This window comes from Cervus elaphus, chromosome 27 (assembly GCF_910594005.1).
Source record: "Cervus elaphus chromosome 27, mCerEla1.1, whole genome shotgun sequence".
Taxonomy (NCBI): Eukaryota; Metazoa; Chordata; class Mammalia; order Artiodactyla; family Cervidae; genus Cervus; species Cervus elaphus.
This window is the reverse complement of record NC_057841.1, coordinates 16,626,402-16,650,879: the sequence shown is the minus strand read 5'-3', so window position 1 is coordinate 16,650,879 and position 24,478 is coordinate 16,626,402.

Sequence of the window (24,478 nt, the reverse complement as noted above, 5' to 3'; positions counted from 1 at the left end):
TCACTTTCTAGTTTTTTGTTTGTTTGTTTGTTTGTTTTGTTTTGCTTTTCAGGGATCTAGGTTCTTACCCAGCACATTCTGTGGCTGCATTCTGGGTTTTGACATTGCTCTCATTATTCCTCCCCAGACTCCATGCTGTATCACCATTGTCACCTGAGAAACCTCTAGATGAGGTTCTCTGCATTGCCTTTATCATACTTCAAATCCTAGAGTTCCAAAGTGAAAGCAGTTCGGATGACCAGTTGAGTCTCTTCTCTCCATTAGAGTCACAAGTGAGCTGGAATTGCTAAAAGAGAACACTGCAGATTCAAGGTACAATTATTGTCCCATTTACAGATGCATTCTGTGATATTTCCCTTCAAGTGAGTATTTATTCCAAGTCGATATTTCCTTGAAAAATTGAATATTCTATTTCAAGCATTTACAGATGGTCAAATGAATTATTATCATCCCTACTGTTTGGAAGGAACCTGTTATAGTCCTATTGGTTTATTATTAAGCCAGATAAATGATGTAAACAAGTCCAAGTTTCCATCTTTGGGAACTGAAATTGACATCTTGGAATCATCTTGATTATAGAAGAAATGAAACCAATGGCTGGGTGATACCATTATGTCAATATATTTTTCAGTTCTGCTTGACCTGTAATATGTCAGTAAGAAAAATGTATTGAGTAAAAAAGGATAAAGGTGATATTTATTGCACTTTTCTATAGTAAAGAAATATTGCAAGAGGCCATAAAGAGATTTTCTTTTTCAGTGCTTTATGGTGATGATATTATTTTGTAGCAGGTAGGGCAAAAGATTCAGAGTTCAAATGGCTTTAAGCCTCTTCTGTTTATTGCTTTGGTGATCTCAGGCAAGTTTCTTAAAGATTCTAATCCTCAGTTTCCTCATCTTCACAACAGAGGTAACTCCATCCTCTCAAAGTGTCATTTATGAGAATGTAATGTTGACACATCAGGCTTTCCTGGTGGCTCAGTGATAAAGAATCCACCTATCAATGCAGGAGAGGCAGATTCGATCCCTGAGTCAGGAAGATCCCCTGGAGAAGGAAATGGCAACCCATTCCAGTATTCTTGCCTGGCGGGCTGCAGTCCATGGGGTCACAAAGAGTTGGACACGACTTATCAACCAAACAAAAACAAATGTTAACATGTATGTGAAATAATTTTAAAAGACTAGAATAGTGTTTGCAACTGCCATTGAGGACAATTATAATCAACTTTTTTTTGTCTCCAGATGCTCACTAGTCTTTTCTGTCTGGGGTGATGTGGTGTACTTGGACAACAAATATTTGAAATGAATCAAAAAACTTGAGTTCAGGAGGTAAGGCTTTGGACAGCAACTGTTTCTTTATTGTTTCTGCCATTCCAGTCAATAATTAATCCCCTTGCAGTGCTGAGGAGTCTTACTCGGGGGAGGATTAACCTTTGACTTCACACCTCTGTGCTGCTTGGGAAATCAGATTCGCAACACTAAATGGAATCATCACAATGGTGATAGCCTTTTTTTTTCCCCTCCAGGCTGTTTAATTTATTCTGCATAACCAGCCACTTTCTCCCTCAGGGGAAATTCATAAAAGATCTCGAGCCTCTGATCTTCCCTGTTAAAGGGGACAGAGTGAATAAGTCATGGCCAAAGCCTTCCGGTGGGGTTACATGAGGCTGCACCTATGGAAAACACGATTTGAGGATTATCAGAACACAGCATCCGTGCTTCGTGTTCCTAAATTCTAATGAAGCATCATGCATCCCTTAACAATTTTGTTTTGGTTTGAAATCTTGGTCTTTCTTGTTTTATTTTTCTTTTTTTTTCTCATCCCTGGGCTGGCCTGGGTCACATCATGCTTTAAGAAAATAAAAAGGCTTCGTTAGTCTGGTAGTATCTGTAACTGATGTCAGTTCAAACTGAGCACCCTAAAGAGAAGCCAACTACACCTTTGGCAGCCAGAAATGAATACATCCTGAATCCAACAAGACAAACGTGTCCAAAGGGCTATTCTAACAGATTTGACTCCACATTGTAAAGTGCTCGAGTGAATGCGACAATAAAGGGTAGATGTATATTTCAACACCCTAGGAGTTCATTTCTGTCAATCAATGGCTGAAATTTACTTTGCGGATATTACCTAAAGGTGTTTTTGAATCACTGGACATTTGGAAGGCTGGTTTGAAACATGCATTTAAATAGAAGCTGGATGTCTTAAAAGCTTTCTGACCATTTGAAGCTGTTATTCAGAAAACAACATTTCAAAGTAGTAGAGCAATGCCACTGGATTTTCAGAGGGGGAGGGGGAAGCTGAGCAACATTGAGTGAATTGCTCCACTAATGTGTGTAGCAAGGAAGCCACAGAACAGAAGTGGGAATTCTCCAAAGCTCACTGTTTTGCATTCTACCACTATGTGATACTTAATTGTGAAGGAATAGCATTAGCAGGAAAGTTGTGCCTCCACTGTGATGGGGAAGCAGTAGTGATTATAGGAAGAGCACACCAAGTTGGAGCATGGACAAATAAAACTATATGAATTTTGGGGAGGACGATTTATTCCATGCATTTAGAAAGCCAGACACTATATTAAGCCTGGACTCATCAAATCTTGGGGGTGTCACTGGTGTCTCAGCTAGCAAAGGACCTGCAAAACAATGCAGGAGACACAGGAGAGATGGGTTCAACCCCTGGGTTGGGAAGATCCCCTGGAAAAGGTAATGGAAACATGCTCCAGTATTCTTGCCTGGAGAACCCCATGGACAGAGGAGTCTGGAAGACTGCTGTCCATAGAGTTGCAAAGAGTAGGACATGACTGAGCAACTGAGCTTGCATACATCCTAGACTTAGCAAAGTTTAACACCAAGCCCCCAAAGAATTGAGCTTATCTGCAGTAAAGTAATAGCTTGCCAGAATAAAATTAACACTCTTCATAAGAAGAAAACAAAATCCAGACTAGGCTCCATAGTACAACACACAGTTAAAAATTATGAAGAAACAAAGAAGAAAGCAATATGACTCATGGGTAGGGGAGGGAAGAATGGTCAGTACAAACAAATCAGACAAGATAGAAAAGTTGAGACAAAAGACCTATATATAGAAAATTATAAAACACTGATGAAAGAAATCAAAGAGGACACAAATAGATGGAGAAATATATAGTGTTCATGGATCAGAAGAATCAATATAGTTAAAATGAGTATACTACCCAAAGCAATCTATAGATTCAATGCAATCACTATCAAGCTACCAATGGTATTTTTCAGAGAACTAGAACAAATAATTTCACAATTTGTATGGAAATACAAAAAACCTTGAACAGCCAAAGCAATCTTGAGAAAGAAGAATGGAACTGGAGGAATCAACCTGCCCGACTTCAGTTTCTACTACAAAGCTACAGTCATCAAGACAGTGTGGTACTGGCACAAAGACAGAAATATAGATCAGTTGAACAAAATGGAAAGTCCAGAGATAAATCCATGCACCTATGGACACCTTATCTTTGACAAGGGAGGCAAAAATATACAATAGAGAAAAGACAATCTCTTTAACAAGTGGTCCTGGGAAAACTGGTCAACCACTTGTAAAAGAGTGAAACTAGAACATTTTCTAACACCATACACAAAAATAAATTCAAAGTGGATTAAAGATCTAAATGTAAGACCAGAAACTATAAAACTCCTAAAGGAAAACATAGGCAAAACATTCTCTGACATAAACCACAGCAGGATTCTTTATGACCCACCTCAAAGAATATTGGAAATAAAAGCAAAAATAAACATTTGGGGCCTAATGAAACTTAAAAGCTTTTGCACAACAAAGGAAACTGTAAGCAAGGTGAAAAGACAGCCTTCAGAATGGGAGAAAATAATAGAAAGGAAGCAATGGGCAAAGAATTAATCTCAAAAATATATAAGCAACTCCTGAAGCTCAATCCCAGAAAAATAAAATACCCAATCAAAAAGTGGGCCAAAGAACTAAGCAGACATTTCTCCAAAGAAGACATACAGATGGCTAAGAAGCACATGAAAAGATGCTCAACATCACTCATTATCAGAGAAATGCAAGTCAAAACCACAATGAGGTACCACTACACGCCAGTCAGAATGGCTGCTATCCAAAAGTCTACAAGCAATAAATGCTGGAGAGAGTGTGGAGAAAAGGGAACCCTCTTACACTGTTGGTGGGAATGCAAACTAGTACAGCCACTATGGAGAACAGTGTGGAGATTCCTTAAAAAACTGGAAATAGAACTGCCATACAACCCAGCAATCCCGCTGCTGGGCATATACACTGAGGAAACCAGAACTGAAAGAGACACATGTACCCCAATACTCATTGCGGCACTGTTTATAATAACCAGGATTTGGAAGCAACCTAGATGTCCATCAGCAGATGAATGGATAAGAAAGCTGTGGTACATATACACAATGGAATATTACTCAGCCATTAAAAAGAATACATTTGAATCAGTTATAATGAGGCAGATGAAACTGGAGCCCATTATATACAGTGAAGTAAGCCATAAACAAAAACACCAATACAGTATACTAACGCATATATATGGAATTTTGAAAGATGGTAACAGTAACCCTGTATGCGAGACAGCAAGAGAGACACGGATGTATTGAACAGTCTTTGGACTCTGTGGGAGAGGGTGAGCACAGGATGATATGGGAGAATGGCATTGAAACATGTAAATTATCATATGTGAAATGAATCACCAGTTCAGGTTGGATGCATGATACAGGATGCTCAGGGCTGGTGCACTGGGATAACCCAGAGGGATGGGATTGGGAGGGAGGTGGGAGGGGGGGTTCAGGATGGAGAGCACATGTACACCCATGGCAGATTCAAGTCAATGTATGGCAAAACCAATACAATGTTGTAAAGTAAAATAAATAAATAATTTTTTTTTTTTTAAAGAAGAAAAGTTGAGAGTAGCATACACAGACTTTAAAACACTTGCATGAGTAGTAAAATACGTCTAGGTCTAATAGTCTATGGAAAATGTTATATATATTTATAAAAAATTTCAGAAGAGTCCTTGCTTCAATGAGATTCAGCAAATAATTTAGTGAGCTCTTTAGAAAGTGCTGAATACATTACCGGACACTAAGAATAATAAAATAAACATGAACAAAGTCATCTTCTGCCTTTATAGAATCTAGTAGGAATCAAAACTAAACATACAATTTTCACTGTGTTCTAAGAATGCTAGGATAGCGTGAACATGCAGTGCGCTAAAGCAAAAGGAATCTGATTTGCTTGGAGGTAAAAGAAAATTTGAAGGAGTGAAACAACAAAGATCTTTCTAGAAAGCTACCCACAAATTCCTATATTCCATGCCTTTAGTTTGCTTTGAATATATACTCCAAAATTCTTTCAGAGAGCTAAGCCCGTCCTTTATCCATTAAATGGCGATTTGAATGTACTGTTTCTTAATGCAGAAAGGGAAAGTTGCTGACTCTTTGTGACCCCATGGACTGTAGTCTGCCAGGCTCTTCTGTGCATGGAATTCTCCAGGCAAGAATATTGGAATGGGTTGCCATTTCCTTCTCCAGGGGATCTTTCCGACCCAGGGATCAAACCCAGGTCTCCTACATTGCAGGCAGATTTTTTACCATCTGAGCCACCAAGGAAGCACTCTTAACGCAAAAGGGATAGTGAAAAAATAACTAAAGGTTAGAGCTGCATTCCAAGATTCTCACCTGAAGAAGCAGCCCATAAACTCTAAAGAGGATGTGGCATAAGCAATCATTAATTAACCAGAAACAGAACATTGTAAACCACCTCTTTGAGACAGAAAATGTGAAATCAGTAGCATAAGTGTATCCCTAAGAAGAAAATGATCTTTAATTAAAAGAAGCTTTTCGAGCTGCTATAAAAAACTATCATTGATTGGATGGCTTATAAACAAAAATTTCTCTGGGGGCTGGAACATCCCAGATCAAGGTGCTGGAAGATTCCATATTTGGTGGGGGCTCACTTCCTGAACCATAAAGAACCATCTTCTCACTGGGTTCTCAGACAGAGGAAGAGGAAAGAGCTCTCTGAGACTCTTAAGAGCATTAATCCCATTAATGAGAGCTCTGTCCTCATGACCCAATCAACTCCCAAAAACCCCACCTCCAAATACCACCAAATTGGGGAATAAGTTTCAGCATATGAAATTTGGAGGGGGCTGGAAAATTATAAGTCTATCACAGAAACAATGAAAGAATCACTAAACTAAAGGAATAGTCTAAACTATTTGGTTTGTTCAGGTAAGGCTTTGCAAATTGTCTTCTCTGAGCTGATGAGAAAGCTAAAGGATATAGAATATTTATGACCCAAGGCACTGAACAAATTGCCCATTCCCTGATTAATCAGTTTGAGGCAAAGATAACAAATAAGATTAAATTTGAGGGTGTTTTGTCATTTATCACAAGTTACAAAACTTCTCAGTTGAGGTTTTTTAATTCAATGGAAGGAGTTAGGGATCTTGGTTTCAAATTATTTGACTTTTATTTTTCAGTCTAGAAAATAACTCTTTAAAAATTATCTTTATACAGACTTAAAGTGCTATGAAAATTTTAAAAAAAATGTTATGAAAGTATAACATGATTAAGGGAATTGTAAAACTTCTGATAATTTAAATTAAAATAATTTACAACTTCTAGTAATAATAGACATGATAAAACATAGCATAAGTGGAGATAGTGATAGCTATTTTTAATCTATTACAGAGTGAATCAACATGCAAGGTCATTTGTTTTTTTCTGTCTTTTTAAATTTTATTTATTTGTTTACTGAAGTAACAGGTAAATATGAATTTGTTTACTTTTTATAGATGTTTTTATATTTTTATAAAAATTTTTATAATTTTTATAAAATTTTATTAAAATTTTATAAAAATTTTTATAAAAAAAATTTATATTTATTTTTATAGATGTCCCCTTCTTTTTCTTATCACATCCAGAACTAGTTCCTTTGTTTCACATACTATCTGAACTCCACAAGCTTCTGATATATGAGATTGCAGCATGATTTTTGGGTTTTGCTCTGCAGTGGATTAAGCAAAGTTTTGTTCCAGGAACCCATATCCTGATTCCCTGCGAAGGATCCTGTGAACTGTAGGAATTTTACCCTCTGTAGTCCTGGGATGATTTTACAGCCACAATACTTAACGTGAAGGGATAGGGGCACCTCACCTAGAAAAACATCTTAGCACAGGTTTTATTTATTTATTATTTCCTATTGTCTTCCACCCAACACTTGCTGAAACACCTCTGCTCCACAAAATTTTCCTTTCTTTGGCCTGTACATTATTGTGTGCACTGCTTGGGCAGTTAATCATTTTTCTTTTTTTTCTCCTCCCGCCCCAGAAAGATTGTCTTCAGAGACTTATTTTGGCTGACTTCTTTAATGAAATAATTATAGTTATGCAAGTGGCAGAGAGAAAGAAATGGACTTGGCTTCCCTAGTGGCTCAGTGGTAAAGAATTCACCTGCCAATGCAGGGGACATGGGTTTGATCCCTTGTCCAGGAAGATCCCACATGTCAGGGGGCAACTGAGCCCATGCGCCACAGCTACTGAGTGTGTGCTCTAGGGCCCATGATTTGCAGCAAGAGAAGCCACTGCAATGGGAACCCTGGGCCCCGCAACCAGTAGCCCCCACTCACCACAACTGGAGAGTAGCCCCCACTCACCACAACCAGAGAAAAGCCCTCACAGCAACAAAGACCCAGCACAGTCCAAACTAAATACATTAAAAAAAAGAAAAAATCTGCCCATGAAGCCGTAGGACCGGGGTCTGCATTTTCCCTTTTGAGTTGTACTAACTGTAAACAGCCCCCTCAATGAATGCTCCCGCCTGAGCTTCTCTAAGGAGAAGCGGTTTGTAAGTAGGCAGGAACTATGGACACGACGTTGTTTCCATTTTCCTGGGTCTTCATCAGCTTTGTCTGCCAGCAATGGCTGAAAACCAAACCTCCAAAGGGTTTAAATACTCAGAAGAAAAAAAATAAAAGAAAATAGAGAAAGCTATATATTGATAATGTATGTTCCCCAGTGTTTGCCTCATGCACTCTTCTTAAGAGTGGTAAAAATATTACCTGGTATAAATGCTCACCCACCTTTTGCCCCCAGACTTCTGTACTTAGAATAAGGTTTAAAGAAAAGTTAGCACGAGTACCGCCCCCTCCTGAAGAAGTCTTAACAGACTTGCAAAACTGGTGCCATTGTCTAAAATTCATTTGTATTGGAGTTTAGTTGCTTTACAGTGCTGTATTACTTTCTGCTGTACAACAAAGCCAATCAGCCATGTGTATATTAAATATGTCTCCTCTGTTTTGGATTTCCTCCCCATTTATGTCACCACAGATTACTGCATAGTGTTCTCTGAGCTGTACCGTAGATTTTCATTCTTGTTGTCCAGTCCCTAAGTCGTATCTGACTCTTTGCGACCCCAGGGACTGCGGCACACCAGGTTTCCCTGTCCTTCACTATCTTCCTGAGTTTGCTCAAACTCATGTCCATCAAGTTGGTGATGCCATCCAACCACCTCATCCTCTGTTGCCCCCTTCTCCTCTTGCCTTCAATCTTTCCCAGCGTCAGGGTCTTTTCCAAAGAGTTGGCTCTTCATATCAGGTGTCCAAAGATTCTCACTAGTTTTCTCTTTTATATATAGTCATGTATCTATGTCAATCCCAGTCTCCCAGTTCATCCCACCCCCAACTTTTCCCCCTTGTTGTCCATATGCGTTTTCTCTACATCTGTGTCTCTATACCATTTTTCTATATTCTACATATATGTGTTAATGTGCAGTATTTGTTTTCCCTCTTTCTGACTTGCTTCACCCTGTGTGATCGTCTCCAGGTCCATCCATGTCTCCACCAATGACCCAATTTAGTTCCTTTTTATGGCATCTTAAGACCTCAGGCGATAAATGATTTTAAAGCAAGTGAAAATCACACATGCCATGAAAATAGATGCTATGGAAAAACAAAGCACTGTGAGAACTAATGACAGAGCTTGCAGGTCTCTGGTAGCCTCTATATCAGGTCAATTAATAGAGGAGGGGAGGATTATACTGCAGGAATTGCCGCTGAATCTTCACAAATGAGCAGGAGGAACCAGGCTCATCATGCTCACCTCCCCTCCCAGCGCTGACGCCAGCTCATTCCCCATGCAGGCCAGGCAGCTGGTGTCAGAAGCGTGGCTTTGTAAACATCTCTACTTTCTAAAAGAGAACATAATTCTGCTCCCCTGCTGTATTTCTTCACTTATAGCTGTCTGAATTGAAAAGGCAGATGTTTTATTTGGGGAATTGACTGCAAGGGTGATTGCTTTCAGGTGAAACAGTTAATAAATTAAAATTTAGGGAGCAGAGAAGTCTACTTAGGGAATAAAACTCTACCCTAAATGTGGGGAGAAAGAGTTTCACTTGTTGTTCTTGGAAAAGATCTGTGGATAATTACATAATTAGGAGAGGAGGAGGGTGGTGAAACAGTCGTATTGATTAGCTGTCTAAAATTTGCCCTATCGCTAAACCCAAAGCCAGACATTTTGTTACTGAAATAAAACTTGTTGTACAAGGTTGGGGCCCCGTGCAAAGGCAAGTACTATAGCCTGTGCATTGTACTTCACAGTGGCCCCAACCCCTGGGGCCTCAGCTTCTTTTAAACAAAGTCTCTTTTATTTGGAAGCTTCTCTGCCTTAATCTTACCTCCCACCCCAGTCCCCTCAGCATCTTCCCATAACCCTTTATAGAAAGACATCCTCAAGAATAATCTTGACCCGTCATTCAGGGCTGCATCCCCCACTCACTTTTTTACCCACTCCAACTTCATTTCTGTCTCTGCCATCTCACTGGATGCTCTCATGGGAAAGCCCAGTGACCTTCCTCCCATAGAGCCTCTGAGCATCCTTCAGCCTTCACACCTTGAGACTTTGTGACAGAATCCCTCCTGACCACTCCGCCTTTCTGAAAACCCATCTCTCCCTGGTTTCTCAGAGCCCACATCTTGCCAGCGATGCCCCCGTGTCTCTTATTCTCTCTGCATTCCAGCAACACACTCAGAGTAGTTCTGAATAAATATTTGCTCCATAAATAAGAAATGAAGGAGAGAGTGAGTAAAAGAAAGATTGAATTCAACCTCTAAAGGGAATATGGGAGAGGGGGCCATGATCCACAGACAATTGTTTTGGAATGAAACTTTGGATGCTGTGTCTGGATACCACCCACCCCTCACATTGGCAGAACCCGGGGCAAGTGTACCAACAAAAGCCTCAGACCCATAGATATTTCATCATCTCATTGACAGCTTGGGCTTGTACCAGGAGAGGACTGGCATGCCCGTCAGGGGACCAGGGCTGGTATACAATGCCAAGTTTCTTCCACCCTTTCAGCCCACCCCTGCTGGCAGCTGCCCCAAGGACACCCCTCAATCAAGGTTGAGGGGTCTGATCGCACCCCCTGGAGGGAGAGACAGGGAAGAGGCCTGGGCAAGATATGGAAGCCAGTTTGGGGACTTTGGGGCAGGGATTTGGAGGACTGGAGCAAGGTCTAAAGAATAAGAATTGAGCAGGTTCTGGGGGAGAAGTCCATTATCCTGCTAGGAGAATGTTAGGAAAAGCCAGCAAAGGGGTCCCCTAACATGTCCCAGGCAAGGGTCCAGGAGGGGCATGTGGGACTGGTCTCTACCATCTTTTGGCATTTTTATTAAGGACTCTGAGGCTCCCCTTTGGCTGTCCTTAGGAGACATCAGAATTGGGTTTAGAAACATAGAAAAGGTTCTTTTCCTCTGTCATGAGGGTGTATATCTTAAACAATCAGAGGTGCTCTGGGGGGCCCGTGCTCTCAACCAAGCCCTGGGTATCACACTTTATATACTTTTTATACTTTATATACTTTATGTAAGATTTTATATATCTTATATAGGTGCATGCTCACTCTCACAGTCGTGTCTGAGTCTTTGTGACCCCATGGACTGTAGCCTGCCAGACTGTTCTGTCCATGGAGTTTTCCAAGCAAGAATACAAGAGTAGGTTGCATTTCCTACTCCAGGGGATCTTCCTGACCCAGGGTTTGAACTCATGTCTCCTGCATCTTCTGCCTTGGTGGGTGGATTCTTCACCACTGAGCCACCTGGGAAGTTCTCTCACCCTACCCCGCCTCATATTTACACCCAAATTGTTCCCTCAAGATGGCTTCTACCAGAGTTTCTGGGTCCAAGTGTGTCCACTAAGCAAGCAGTCCAAGAAAAAGTGGGCACTATTTGCCCGTAGGCCAGCTGGGCCCCAAGAAAGGGTTACTCTGGGAATTCTGGGCAGAGAATACATATCCTATATATATTCTATTCCTATGCTTTTTAGTTGCTTCTCTGACTTTTTAACATTATATCTTAAAATAAAACAATAGATGATGGGCACAAGGAAGATACCAGACAACATTCAAGCAATATTGTTTCTACGCCCTGCTTGGAGGCTGCTCAGGGCCAAATGAAGGAAATTTCACAAGCAAAGGTTGTGGAAAAGAGATGGAGAACTTAATCAGACAGAGGTTTAATTAAAAACTAATGAAGTGAGGAAACTGGGCTTACCCAGGATGAAAATTATTTCATTGTCCGTTAGCCTGTTTGTTCATTATCTGAGCTGGTATTTTCAACTTACTCGTATGCATCTAGAGGAAAATAATACTTTATTTAGCAAAATTAATCATGTATGCTACCAATCTGCATCTATTTACACACGTGCATTCATTCATTTCACATTACAGAATGGCAAAAATTGGGAAAGTTGTGAATGTTGTGTGTAATTTGATGCAGCTAATTATGAATATTTATGATGAAAATGCAAGAAAACATCCATGTGTTAGACTTGAAAGAATCTGTGGACTTTGAAAATTATTCCTTTTGGGCCTGGAAAAATGCGAAAACTCATGAAATTGCAGACACTCTTTCTCCCTCTCTTCTCATCTCCAGCCACACAACCCTTGAATTATACGCCATTCTGGCCTTTAAATATATCAAGCACTTCTACACATCTGTGCTTCTGCACATGCTAGTCTATTTATCCTTAGAAATTCCTTCTCCCTTTATCACTGAATAAGATTGTGCTCATTCTTCAAAGTATAGATCAAATGCACCTCACTTGGGAAGTCTCCCTCCCCCCACCTCCCATTCTACCTTCAGAATCAATCATTTCCTGCTGTTGCCACAGAGTATGATGTAATTTATGTCACTGGGTTCAAGTGCCATTTGTGTTACTAGCTGTGTGATTTTGGCTAAATTTTGGTCCCTTAGTTTTGTCATTGGTAAACTGGGGGCAGTGATAGGTTATACCTCAGGATGTCCTTCTGAGGTTTAAGTTAACTATGAAAGGAAAATCGACGAGGGATTTTGAAACAATATCTAGGATAATGTAAATGCCCATGAAATGCTAGCTGTTATTATAATATGCTTTTATTATAGTATATCACATAAATGGTTACAACATCTGTCTATTCATTAGCTTATCAGAACTTTGCCTTTTTATTTCCAGTTCCTCGATGTTTATCACAAATTGAGCTTTCAACAAATTTTGTTGAACTGCAATACAGAAACTCTAAACTTCCTTAGACTAAATGTCTAAAATGTTACAAAGCAGTGAGTTTCTTGTATGAGTTAGCTGCTGTGTAAAGAAAGCACAAGTAGATAATTTTACCAAAATTGTAAAAATGTTTACAACTCAAAGGCCTGGGAAAATGGCTGATTTAACAGTTTTCATTATACAATAATTGTGTTAAAGACAAAGTAGTAATGTATAATTCCCTAGTCAATGATGGACTGACAATGGCTCTGAATTATGCACTATTTTACATAAATTGATATTGCATTTTTTCCACAAGCATTTCTAGAAAACTGACTCAGGAAGGCACAGAGTCATTTGTTCCTGGACAGTTGGTTATCTTGCAATAATAGACTGAAGACATGAATGCCCCATATGGAGGTCTTTCTGGGTCAATTAGCAATGGGTAATTTAAGTACCAGGTATCCTGGTTCTATGGAAGCTGTGCTCCATGTAAAGATAGAGTAAAAAATTCTTAGCTATACACATAATACATATATGCAAAACAATCATTGTATATAGCAGGGCAAATGGCAAGGTGGTCCCTGTGTTTTAGTGGAAGAGGGGAAGAGGACCTCGACCAGAATTATCCCCAGCAGGCAGGAGAAGAATCAGGAAATTAAGCCATAGCATCATGAAAAAACACGTTGCATCATAAGGACAATTCCACTATCCCCCAAGATGCTTCCATGTTATGCCTGGTCCAAAGTGTGTTGCTAATGAAGGAGTCTGCTGAGCACCAGGCTTCCTCTCCTTCCCCACCCAGACACCAGTGTTGTTCGGTCACTCAGTCTAGGGTCCAACTCTTGGACTGCAGCACGCCAGCCTTCCCTGTCCTTCTCCAACTCCTGGAGCTTCCTCAAACTCATGTCCATCAAGTCAGTGATGCCATCCAACCATCTCACCCTCTGTCACTCCCTTCTCTTTTGGCCATCAATCTTTCCTGGCATCAGGGTCTTTTCCAGTGAATCAGCTCTTCACATCAGTTGCCAAAGTATTGGAGCTTCAGCTTCAGCATCAGTCCTTCCAATGAATATTCAGGGTTGATTTCCTTTAGGATTGACTGGTTTGATCTCCTTGTTGTCTAATGGATGGACTCTCAAGAGTCTTCTCCAGCACCACAGTTCAAAAGCATCAATTTGTTGGTGCTCAGCCTTCTTCATAGTCCAACTCTCATGTATCTACATGGTGTATCACAAAAGAAGAGGAGCATTCCATGTTTTGTTTTCATTGAAAAGTCACTGAAACCTGTATCTGCTGCAGTGATGGCGTTTGTTTCTTCAGTCGGGGAACGCTCTGAGTTAACAGAAATTTGTGCACTGGTATCTGTCTATGGTATGAAATTAGAGGCTTCTTTGTGAAGGTCATTTACTTACTGGAAAACTGGAAACTAAATATCCTACAATACAGAATTGATCCATTGGTGGTGGTTTAGTTGCTAAGTCGTGTCCGACTCTTGCAATCCTGTGGACTGCACCCTGCCAGGCTCCTCTGTCCATGGGATTCTTCAGGTGAGAATACTGGAGTGTATTGCCATTTCCTTCTCCAGAGAATCTTCCTGATCCAGGGATCAAACCCAGGTCTCCTGCATTGCAGTCAGATTCTATTTGATCTGTAATATCAGTTCAGTTCAGTTCAGTCGTTCAGTTGTGTCCAACTCTTTGCAACCCAATGAATCACAGCATGTCAGGCCTCCCTGTCCATCATCAACTCCCAGAGTTTACTCAAATTCATGCCCATCGAGTCGGTGATGCCATCCAGCCATCTTATCCTCTGTTGTCCCCTTCTCCTCCTGCCCCCAATCCCTCCCAGCATCAGGGTCTTTTCCAATGAGTCAACTCTTCGCATGAGTTGGCCAAAGTACTGGAGTTTCAGCTTCAGCATCAGTCCTTTCAATGAACACTCAGGACTGATCTCCTTTACGATGGACTGGTTGGATTTGCTTGCAGTCCAAGGGACACTCAAGAGTCTTCTCCAACACCGCAGTTCAAAAGCATCAATTCTTCAGCGCTCAGCTTTCTTCACAGTCCAACTCTCACATTCATACATGACCACTGGAAAAACCATAACCTTGACCAGACAAACCTTTGTTTGGCAAAGTAATGTCTCTGCTTTTTAATATGCTATCTAGGTTAGTCATAGCTTTCCTTCCAAGGAGCAAGCGTCTTTTAATTTCATGGCTGCAGTCACCATCTGCAGTGATTTTGGAGCCCAAAAAATAAAGTCTGACACTGTTTCCATTGTCTCCCCATCTATTTTCCAAAAAGTGATGGGACCAGATGTCATGAATATATATATATATATATATATATATATATACATATATATATGTATATAACTGGGATCTATACAGAAAAAGATTGTACAAGCTTTAAATATGAATATATATGTTTGCTATCATGGAAAGGGGTTTAAAATGTTAGGTGAGAGAAAGTCAGTTGTCAAGTGAAAAATGCTACAGAATTTATGGTCTATATATAATTTACAGGAGAAGCTTGGAAATATATACAACAGAAGCCAATAGTTGTTATGTCTGGGTAAAGGATTTTAGGTAACTTTTTCTATTTGTTCATCTGCATTTTCTCAACTTTTATATTGGTGTATTATTTCTGTAATGAAAAAATATAAGTATGTAGCATACCAACAAAAACAAAAGTGTAATTCACTTAATATTTTATTACATAACCTGGATATAGACACAATTTAAACTATGAGTATTTTTTAAGTTCATTTTTCTCCACTCTTCATTCACAACTCACCACCCTCATCCCACATACACTATGTAAGGGAAACACTATACTAGATTAAGCAAACTAAATGAGCAGATATGGATGAAAATTCTGCAATAAATTCCATGTGCGGAAGCTATGGAGCAAATCTACAATGGTGTATGGGCCAATTCAAGACTCAATTAACAGAAAATTTGCAATCTGGTCAAAATAAATGTTCAAATAAAATGGTAATAAGCCTTACACTGTCTCATAACTTAAAATGAAATTTCATAAAAGAGAAGGAATGTTTCAACATTTCAACTTTCCTTCCACCTCTCAGTAGGGCCAGAGAATAATTTTAATGACCACACACAGCTGATATTTGATAGATAAATTGAATCATGCCCCTAACTCTGTCATGAAAGGAAGCGGTACATCTGTGTCCCTGGGTCTAGTGAGCTGATGGAAATCAGGCTTCAATCCACTCACTCATGGTTAGTCACTCACTCAGCATACATTGAAAGCCTCTGATGGGCATAGTGCCATTTTACAGTCTGAAGGAGGATTAAAGTCATGACCATGGTCATCATCATCAAGGAATTTTGAAGGAATCTGAAATTTACACATGCAATAGTTAAGTGGCAATGGAGAGGTATATGTTCTTATACATGCAGACCACTGGTGCAGACACTTAGCAAACGGCTTAAGGAGATGTGCAGGGAAAAGGAACTGTTACTGAGAACAGTCTTGTGGACACAGTGGGAGAAGTAGAAGGTATGACAAATTGAGAGAGTAGCACCAATATATATACATTGCCATGTGTAAAATAGATAGCTAGTGGGAAGCTGCCTTGTAGCACAAGAAGTTCAGCTCAGCGCTCTGTAGTGACTTACAGGAGTAGAATGGGAGGAGTGGAAAGGAAGCTCACAAAGGAGGGGAAATAGATTTACTTATAGATGACTCATAATAACATTTTCTGTTTATTCTTTTTTAATCAGGAGTTTTTATTTAATTAGATCCACTTTTTAAAGTAGTATTATCTTAATCAGAAACAGATGGTTGCGTAAATTCATACTCTTCTTTGTTAACAATTAAAAAAATTTTTCTTAATATGAAAGAACAAAAGCAACTAATAGTTAAACTTCAAAAGTTAACTTCAAACAACTGCAAATTATAAAAAGGCATTCGTTTTTTCCCCCCTTGATAACATCATTAAGTAAACTGTGGTATTAAAATACCTCAGTCAACGGTTTACTTATGCCGCAAAGCTATCTCATGTTACATCCCAAAGAACCAAAAAAGAAAATAATTACACATGGGCAGATTATATAGGTGAGAATATTATGTGCTATACTTGTAAATTATTTCTTGATTTTGTAAAACCGCATGTGAGTGGAGCTCCAAATTTAATGCAGACAAAGTTTAGAGTCTTCTCGTGGACTGTTGGATTGAAATGTAGGAAAAAGGTATGTAGCAATAAAAAGAAGTGTAAATAGCTGACTTAGAGATAAAATATTTACTGTTATGTTTTATTTATTCATTAAACATATTTATTGAAAGTTTGCCATGACTATGGAACTCCTCCAGTGTTACTTGATGCTTCTTCTGTGCCCTATATACAACTTTATTATTCCATTTGTCACATTATGGCATTTATCTCTCTCCCTCACCAATCTATATGTTTTTGGAGGTCCTATGATACCCTGATACTCCAGTGAAATGCTCAGTATATAGTAGGAGTTGAAGGATTTATTCAACAAATTAGGTATGAGACTACAGAATGTACATTTCATTGGGCTATAAAATTAAATCTTCAAAATAGTGTATATAGTATGTTTCTGTATAAAGACATTGGAGGGGAGACCTTTAAATATTTTTAGAGAACACCAAGTGATTAGATCAACATATACAAGCTACTCTTCTGTATTTGTTAAGCGTATTCACAAGATCATTTTCATAGATGTATATTAGTATTTCCATGTGGAAGTTGCAGGAGGGAATTAAAAATACAGAATTGTATTTTCATTACATTTTTCTTAGTCGAGTGAATATTTGGCAATATTTTGACTTTATAACCACCAATGAGATGAGATGGTTAGATGGCATCACTGACTCGATGGACATGAGTTTGAGTAAGCTCCATGAGTTGGTGATGGACAGGGAAGCCTGGCATGCTGAAGTCCATGGGGTTGCAAAAAGTCAGACACAACTGAGCAACTGAACTGAACTGAATCATCAATAAGACACATTAAGCACTCACATATTTGTGTTCATTTTATAAACATATTACATACAAACACACATATATATGTCTTAAAAAATTTTTTTTTTCCATTCGCAAAGCCATTTTCACATTCTTTAAGGAAGGATCATTATACAGATCACCAGAGAAAGAAAACATACTCCTTTTACCCTGTTAGTTCCTTTTAAATGATTGAATTGTATCGATGGTAAGAAGAAGTTGTTTCTGGGATACTGTCCAAAACAGACCCAGTTACCTTTTAACTTATCACCTTTTAAGGGGCTTGCCAAAAAGGATGCTGGCTTTTGATAGAATAACACTCTTTCAGATTTCTTAATCCCAATCTCTACAAAAATTTATTGCCTCAATTTTTTGTTTGTTTTTCTTTTACTTTAAGCATTTTACCTGCTCATAGCCTTCCATTGGGGTGGGGCAGGTGGGCATTTGATTTCTATGGTCAAGAAAATGACACTTTCTTACGTTAAATCTTGGCTATGGCAAATACGAGTAAACAAATTCATTTCCCAGCAGATCAGGAGAAGAGCATGAATCACAGCTCTAAACACTTGAGCCTAAGCCACTGGCTCTTATTATTATTATTATTTTTTAATTCAGATTCAACACTGTTATGGAAAATACAAATCCAACTCCTTAGTATCAAACTTATCAGTATTAGATGGAGTTCATTGTATTGATAATAAAAGTGCCCTTGTGAGTAGGTATGCAGGGTTAGTCCACCACTGTCCTGACAAGAAGTCTTGCTTGGCATTCTAGCAAACACAAAACAACCCCAACAAAGGAGGCAAACATCGTTTTCCATCAGCCCACCCTAAATGAAGGCAAGAAAGCAAGCTGAAAATTGGTAGAAGAGTTGATTTCACTACATGTTTATGTTAATAGGGTATTTGACTTTTGAATGCTTCATAAACCTTGTTATGCTCCATGCTATCTGAGGGAGTAAAACAGCTGGAACTCAGCCAGAAGGCTTAATTGGAATCAGCTTAGCAGGGGCTGACAAGGTTTCCCAGTGTTTAGTTTCGAACTTATTATAAAAATGCAAAATTATGTGCCATTTATTTTCTATTCCTCTTTGGTTTATGCCTGTAAAGGTAAGACTTAGCTGAGCTAGGAAATAAACTCATTTTTCCCTTGTCTGCCCCAGGCTCGTGCCCTGAATCCCCCAACACGGGGACCATCTCTTCTAATTACCCATGGCCTCCCTTCGGCTGCAATAGAGAATGTCACAGAGGTCTCCCTCCTCAGGCATTTTCATTATTGGCTAAATGATCACTCAGATGACCAAGCCATGGTCGAGCTACTGAGCTGTGTGGTCAATCTGTCCACAGTGTGGAGAGCAGGGTCACAGAAATATGGTCAAAAATGTCCCTGGGACCCTTTTAGGATTCTCTTCCTGAAGACTCACACTTGATGTTTAGTCGCTAAATCCTGTCTCACTCTTTTGCAAGCCTGTGGACTGCAGCCCTCCAGGCTCCTCTGTCCATGGAATTTTCCAGGAAAGAATACTGCAGTGGGTTGCCATGCCCTCCTCCAGGGGATCTTCCCGGCCCAGGGATCGAACCTTCATCTCCTGCATTGGCAGGCAGGTTCTTTCCCACCGATCCAACAGGAAGCCCTAAGGTCGCACTTGGTATTGGTCAAATACCACAGATGGGCTCTAAGTTTAATCTCACATCATGAGAAATAGATGATTATTATGTTTTCTGCCAAATCTTAGGGAATTGAGTGCTTATTATTTTGTTTGATGGACTTCCATTTGTGGACTTCTCTGGTGGCTTAGAGGGTAAAGCATCTGCCTGCAATGCAGGAGACCTGGGTTCGATCTCTGGGTCAGGAGGATCCCCTGGAGAAAGAAATGGCAACCCACTCCAGTACTCTTGCCTGGAAAACCCCATGGATGGAGGAGCCTGGTAGGCTACAGTCCATGGTGCCACAAAGAGTCAGACATGACTTCACTTTCACTTTCTTTTATTTATTTTATAGTTGGGCTTCTTGGCTTTGATCAGACCTAATGTTTCAGCCTGTCTACATGGCTTATTAAACACTTCTCTGACGTTGGAAAAAATGTTTATTAAAAAATATTAAATGCCTACTACAGGCCAGCCATTGTGTTGGATGATGATGACACTGACTCAGGTATGAAACATATTACTTGTCTTGAGATTATTCCTGTTTTGAGATTATTCCAGAAATCAGAACATATAACTTGGAATCAGTGATGAGTGAATACTGATTCAAGATTTCTGGTTATCAGGTCCAGAGACAGTCTACCCCAGCTATTTACTAAAAGGAAAACAACTCACCCTGGGTGTTTTCGGGTTGCACACATGAGAATCTTGGAAGTCACAACCCCATCCTAACAACAAGTAGAAAGGTGAAAAGCCATATTGAGTGGCCTCCACATGGCTGTGAGGAGGCTGGGGAATGTGGGAACCTATAGATATTCAGGGAGCACAAGATAAACTGTCAGTCAGAGTACAGGTGCCACTCTGTTTATAAGGGTCCATATTTACAGACATCTTGCATAGGCAATGAAACTATGTTTTAATTTATACTTTGTCTTTTATTTTTTGCATTTTCTGCTTTACATAATGAATATTTTGTACCTTTGCAATAACAAAAATGTTCATTTTGATTCTAAACCAAAAACAAATGTTGTTGAGGGCACAGTCTGGCAGTCCTTTGTGTCCCATTAGGGCCTAATGAAAGCGATAAGAAAGAGAAGGGCATGGAGGGAACTAAAATACAATGGACACAGGGGCTGGAGGAGATTGGCCAGAGAGGGGAATGTGAAAGCCAGTTGTGAAAAAAAATTTAAGAGAAAGCAACTAATTTTCAGAAGAATTCCTAAATGCCATGGCCAGGCAGAAGCGGGGATTGGAGGCAGCTTTGGAATCTGTTGTACCAGTTCAGCCAGGTGTGTCTTGACTCCTGAGAGAAGTCAACAGTGGTAAATGCAAAGACCAAAGACGTGGTTCATAAGAATTAAGAAATAGAGACAAAAAGATCATGGTGGTGGGGAATTCCCAGGTGATCCAGTGGTTAGGAGTTTGCTTTCACTGTTGGGAGCTGGGGTTCAATCGCTAGTCAAGGAAATAAGATCCTGCAAGCTGCATGGCATGGCCAAAGAAGAAAAGGAGCAAAATGGTGGCCATACAAATGGGGATGCAGAGATGGACAGAGAATATATTTTGTTGAAGATAAAATGTACTGAGCTGTGTCCTAAGGAAGCAAGCCTATAAGGAAAGCTGCACTTGAATGTCACCTCACTGATGTTATGGAACATATATATATATATATAAAATGTATGTCACCTATTTTAAGAGGTAAGTTGTGTGATCCTATAAAGTGCTATATGTTTAAGAAAAAAAGGTACATAAGCAAGATGGAAGGTGAGTTGGTCTTCAGGTGGGTAATACCCGCATATGAAAGAGGGCAATGTAAATGCCATTTGAATTTATAATGCCAGATTGGAAGCCGATTCTTCTCTTGGTGGCCTCCAAAAGAGTGGCTTTCTGTGTCATATAAGGTAGGAGCTGTAGAAAGATGTGGACAACCTGAACTTGAGGTGAAGGCCATGCCTGCATGCAAGAAGATGGACACCATTGTCCAGTTCAGGGCAAAGTCTACTTGATTCAGAAATTGGCATCTGTGGATTCTTACATAAACCTATTCACATTGCTTGAATGTGTGAATGTCTGTGTATTCTTTAATAATGCAATAGACCTTGAGCATCAGTGAGGGGGTGTACCATACTCAGGACAATGTCCTTGGCATTTGGCAATTAAGGGAGAATTGGTCATATTTCCAGAAGAGTTTAGAAAGATTAACAGATTGGAAGCCACCCCAATGGGTTGGCTGAGAAGTAAAGAAGAGGAGAGGATGAAGGAAGCCAGTATACACAGTTCTTTTAAGAGGCTTGGCTTAAGAGGAAATAAGGGAGCTATTCACTCAAAGAATGTACAAGTGTACATTCTTCTGCATACATACAAAGATGATTAAAAGGCTTCTGCATCAGGTATGTATTTCTTACTTTCCCTTTAAATACTTTTAAAAAATTGGACAGTTGTTTTTATTGCCCCTTGTAGATTTTCGTAGCTATAAAATATGTAGATTTTTCTTCAATCAGTGGAAGCTAACCTAAGGCTACAAATACTTTGCAAACTAAGGCAAGACCAAGAGAGTTCTTGGTGAAGGAATAAGTTTTAATCTTTTAAAAATTAAAATAAAACTTAAATTAAAATTTATGTTTTTCATGCTTAAATTTATTCTTTAATTATTTTTTAACATGTATTTTATGAAGCAATAACACAGTTGAAGGTGGACAGGAAATAATGGGTCTTCCAGTGATAGCATTTTCTCCTGTTTTCTCAGAAGTTTGTTTCTGGCCCCAAATTCTGCCCTTGAGCCAGTAAGGGCAGAATTGTATCTAACTCTAAAAACCTTCTTTATTTTATTTTATATTTTTGGCCACAACACACGGCTTGTGGGATCTTAGTTCCCCGACCAGGGATCAAACCCATGTACCCTGCATTGGAAATGTGGAGTCCTAACTACTGGACTGCCAGGAAAATTCCTACAAACCTTCATTAGAAGATAGTTTACTAGCCCACAATCATAACTTGAGCATTGCTTCGTAAGGATTTCACCTTCATCCCTAATGCCTTCTAGGGCATTCCTTCTAACAACATAGTCATGTTTCTTAGAGAGCTCCTATTAAAGACATTTCCCCCATCTCGTTATATATCCTGTGAACTTAAGCTCCCTTTCTAGGTTAGCCTTCTGAATATTTGACCATCTCCAGCCAAAGAAAAATTGCAATTTTCCTTACAACACCCAGCCTTTAGATGTTTGGATTTGGGTTGATTAACTCTTTAAGCGTATACTCCTTTACTCATTCCTCTCTGTTATCTCATCCTCTAGTTTCATATTCTGCAGGAAGTTCTAAGATCAGACAATAAGCTGACTGAGGATGATGCATGTCTAGGCAAGTAATAAAATGCAAGATCTCTTGATTTCAGCCACTACGCTTACGGTACTTACAACCAGCCTTAGATGAATGATTAAACTACATCGACAGTACATGGAAAAAGTGTACAGTAAATACGAGGAATAATTCAGCTGTCAAGAAAGGATAGTAACAGCAGAAACTAACACAATGCTCTGAAGAAACTATACTCCAATAAAAAATTAATAATAAAAAAATAATGAATAGTACATGGCGGGGATGGGGGGGGGGGGGCCTTCAAATTATTCTGACCGTAGGAATCAAGAGCAGGAAACAAACAGAGAATCTAAAAAGCAGAGAAATAAGAAGATTATGCTCTTCTTCCTGTGAAACACTATTGTGTTGTTTGTGCCCTTTTAAAGAGCATAAGCTAAAGGCCTCCTTACTGAGACCTTTGCCTGACATTGCCATTAAAGAAATGGATTATAAAAGAGCGGAAAACGCCAGCCCTGGAGGTTCTCTGAAAATACTGGTCAGGGGGGATAGGAATTGGAAAGCAAAGAGCATTCGTGCTGAATTTATCTTCTCTGGTGCAAAGGCTTTTCTGCCTCCTCTCCCACTCAAGCCCATGGGTGGAAGCAATGAAATTCACTGACAGAACTGGGCCAGTTGCTTTTTATTTCGAGTACGCTGTGAGGAATACTTGAAAGCAATCATCTGTGCTCAGTAATTGGCTGATAAAGCTCAATATCCTCAGCAATTACAGTCCCTGTTCATTCAGGAAATCCGCCATACATCATTTGAAAGCAGGGCAAAATTGTAAATTATTACAATACGAACCTGCGTAATGCTAGTAGAACATACTGTTCCAGTGTGAGGAACACAGATTTCAACACCACATGGAAACTCTAGTCAGGGGAAACACGGGTCACGACAGTTTCTCAGGAACAGAGGAGAGCAGTCCAGGAAGGAAGGATGGGTGCGATGAACCTGGCTGATTCCCAAAGCAAATTTGCTGGCAGGGACATTCACCTCAGAAGGAGTTTTTGGTGGGTTAGGATGAGATTTATGAAAAGAACAAACCACAACACATACCCATTTTGAAAGACAGTAGGAGGGCAATTAACCTGAACGTGCCCACTGATGCTGGATGGGGAAGCATAAACAACCAAACCATTAAGTGAGTAGCTGCCTTCCAAGAAGAGGTCACAGGACGTGTGGGTATAACAGACAACGTGGATAAGAAGCACATAATTTCTCATGCAGACTTATTAATGCAGAATATTTTGAGCTGGGTAGCATGTAGTTGGGGCTTCCCAGGTGGCAGAGTGGTAAAGAATCCACCTGTCAATGCAGGAGATGCAAGAAATGCGGGTTTGATCCCTGGGTCGGAAGATCCCCTGGAGGAGGAAAGGGCAATCCACTCCAGTATTCTTGTCTGGAAAATCCCCTGGACAGAGGAGCCTGGCAGGCTACAGTCCATGGAGTTTCAAAGAGTTGGACATCACTGAGCACACACACACAGCATCTTGTTAAACTTAAATTACAAGTCAAATGTCTAAGATGTGAGAAGCTAAGTAACTTGTCCAAGGTAACACCACCAGCAGGTGGCACAGCTGGAAGTAAAACTGACATCTTTTGACCGAAGATTCTGCTTCTTTCCCATATGTATGCAGAATCACCTCTCATTTTTTTTTCCTATGTACTAGTTGGAATTGTTATTCAGGAAATATTTACTCATTCAGGTTGTTGGTCACCAGACATGTTTTATAGGTCAACATTTCCTAAGTTCTTCCTCTACTTCATTTTTAGGACTCTCCAATCAGTGACCACCAAGGATCCCTACATGTTAAGACGTTGTAAGCATTATTTTGTCCCTGAATCACCCATCTGGTCTTTGTATAAGCACGGCCATTGGGTCTCTGCTATTTAGAGTCAGTCTCACTAACTCCTATCACCATATTGGCCCACAGAAGACA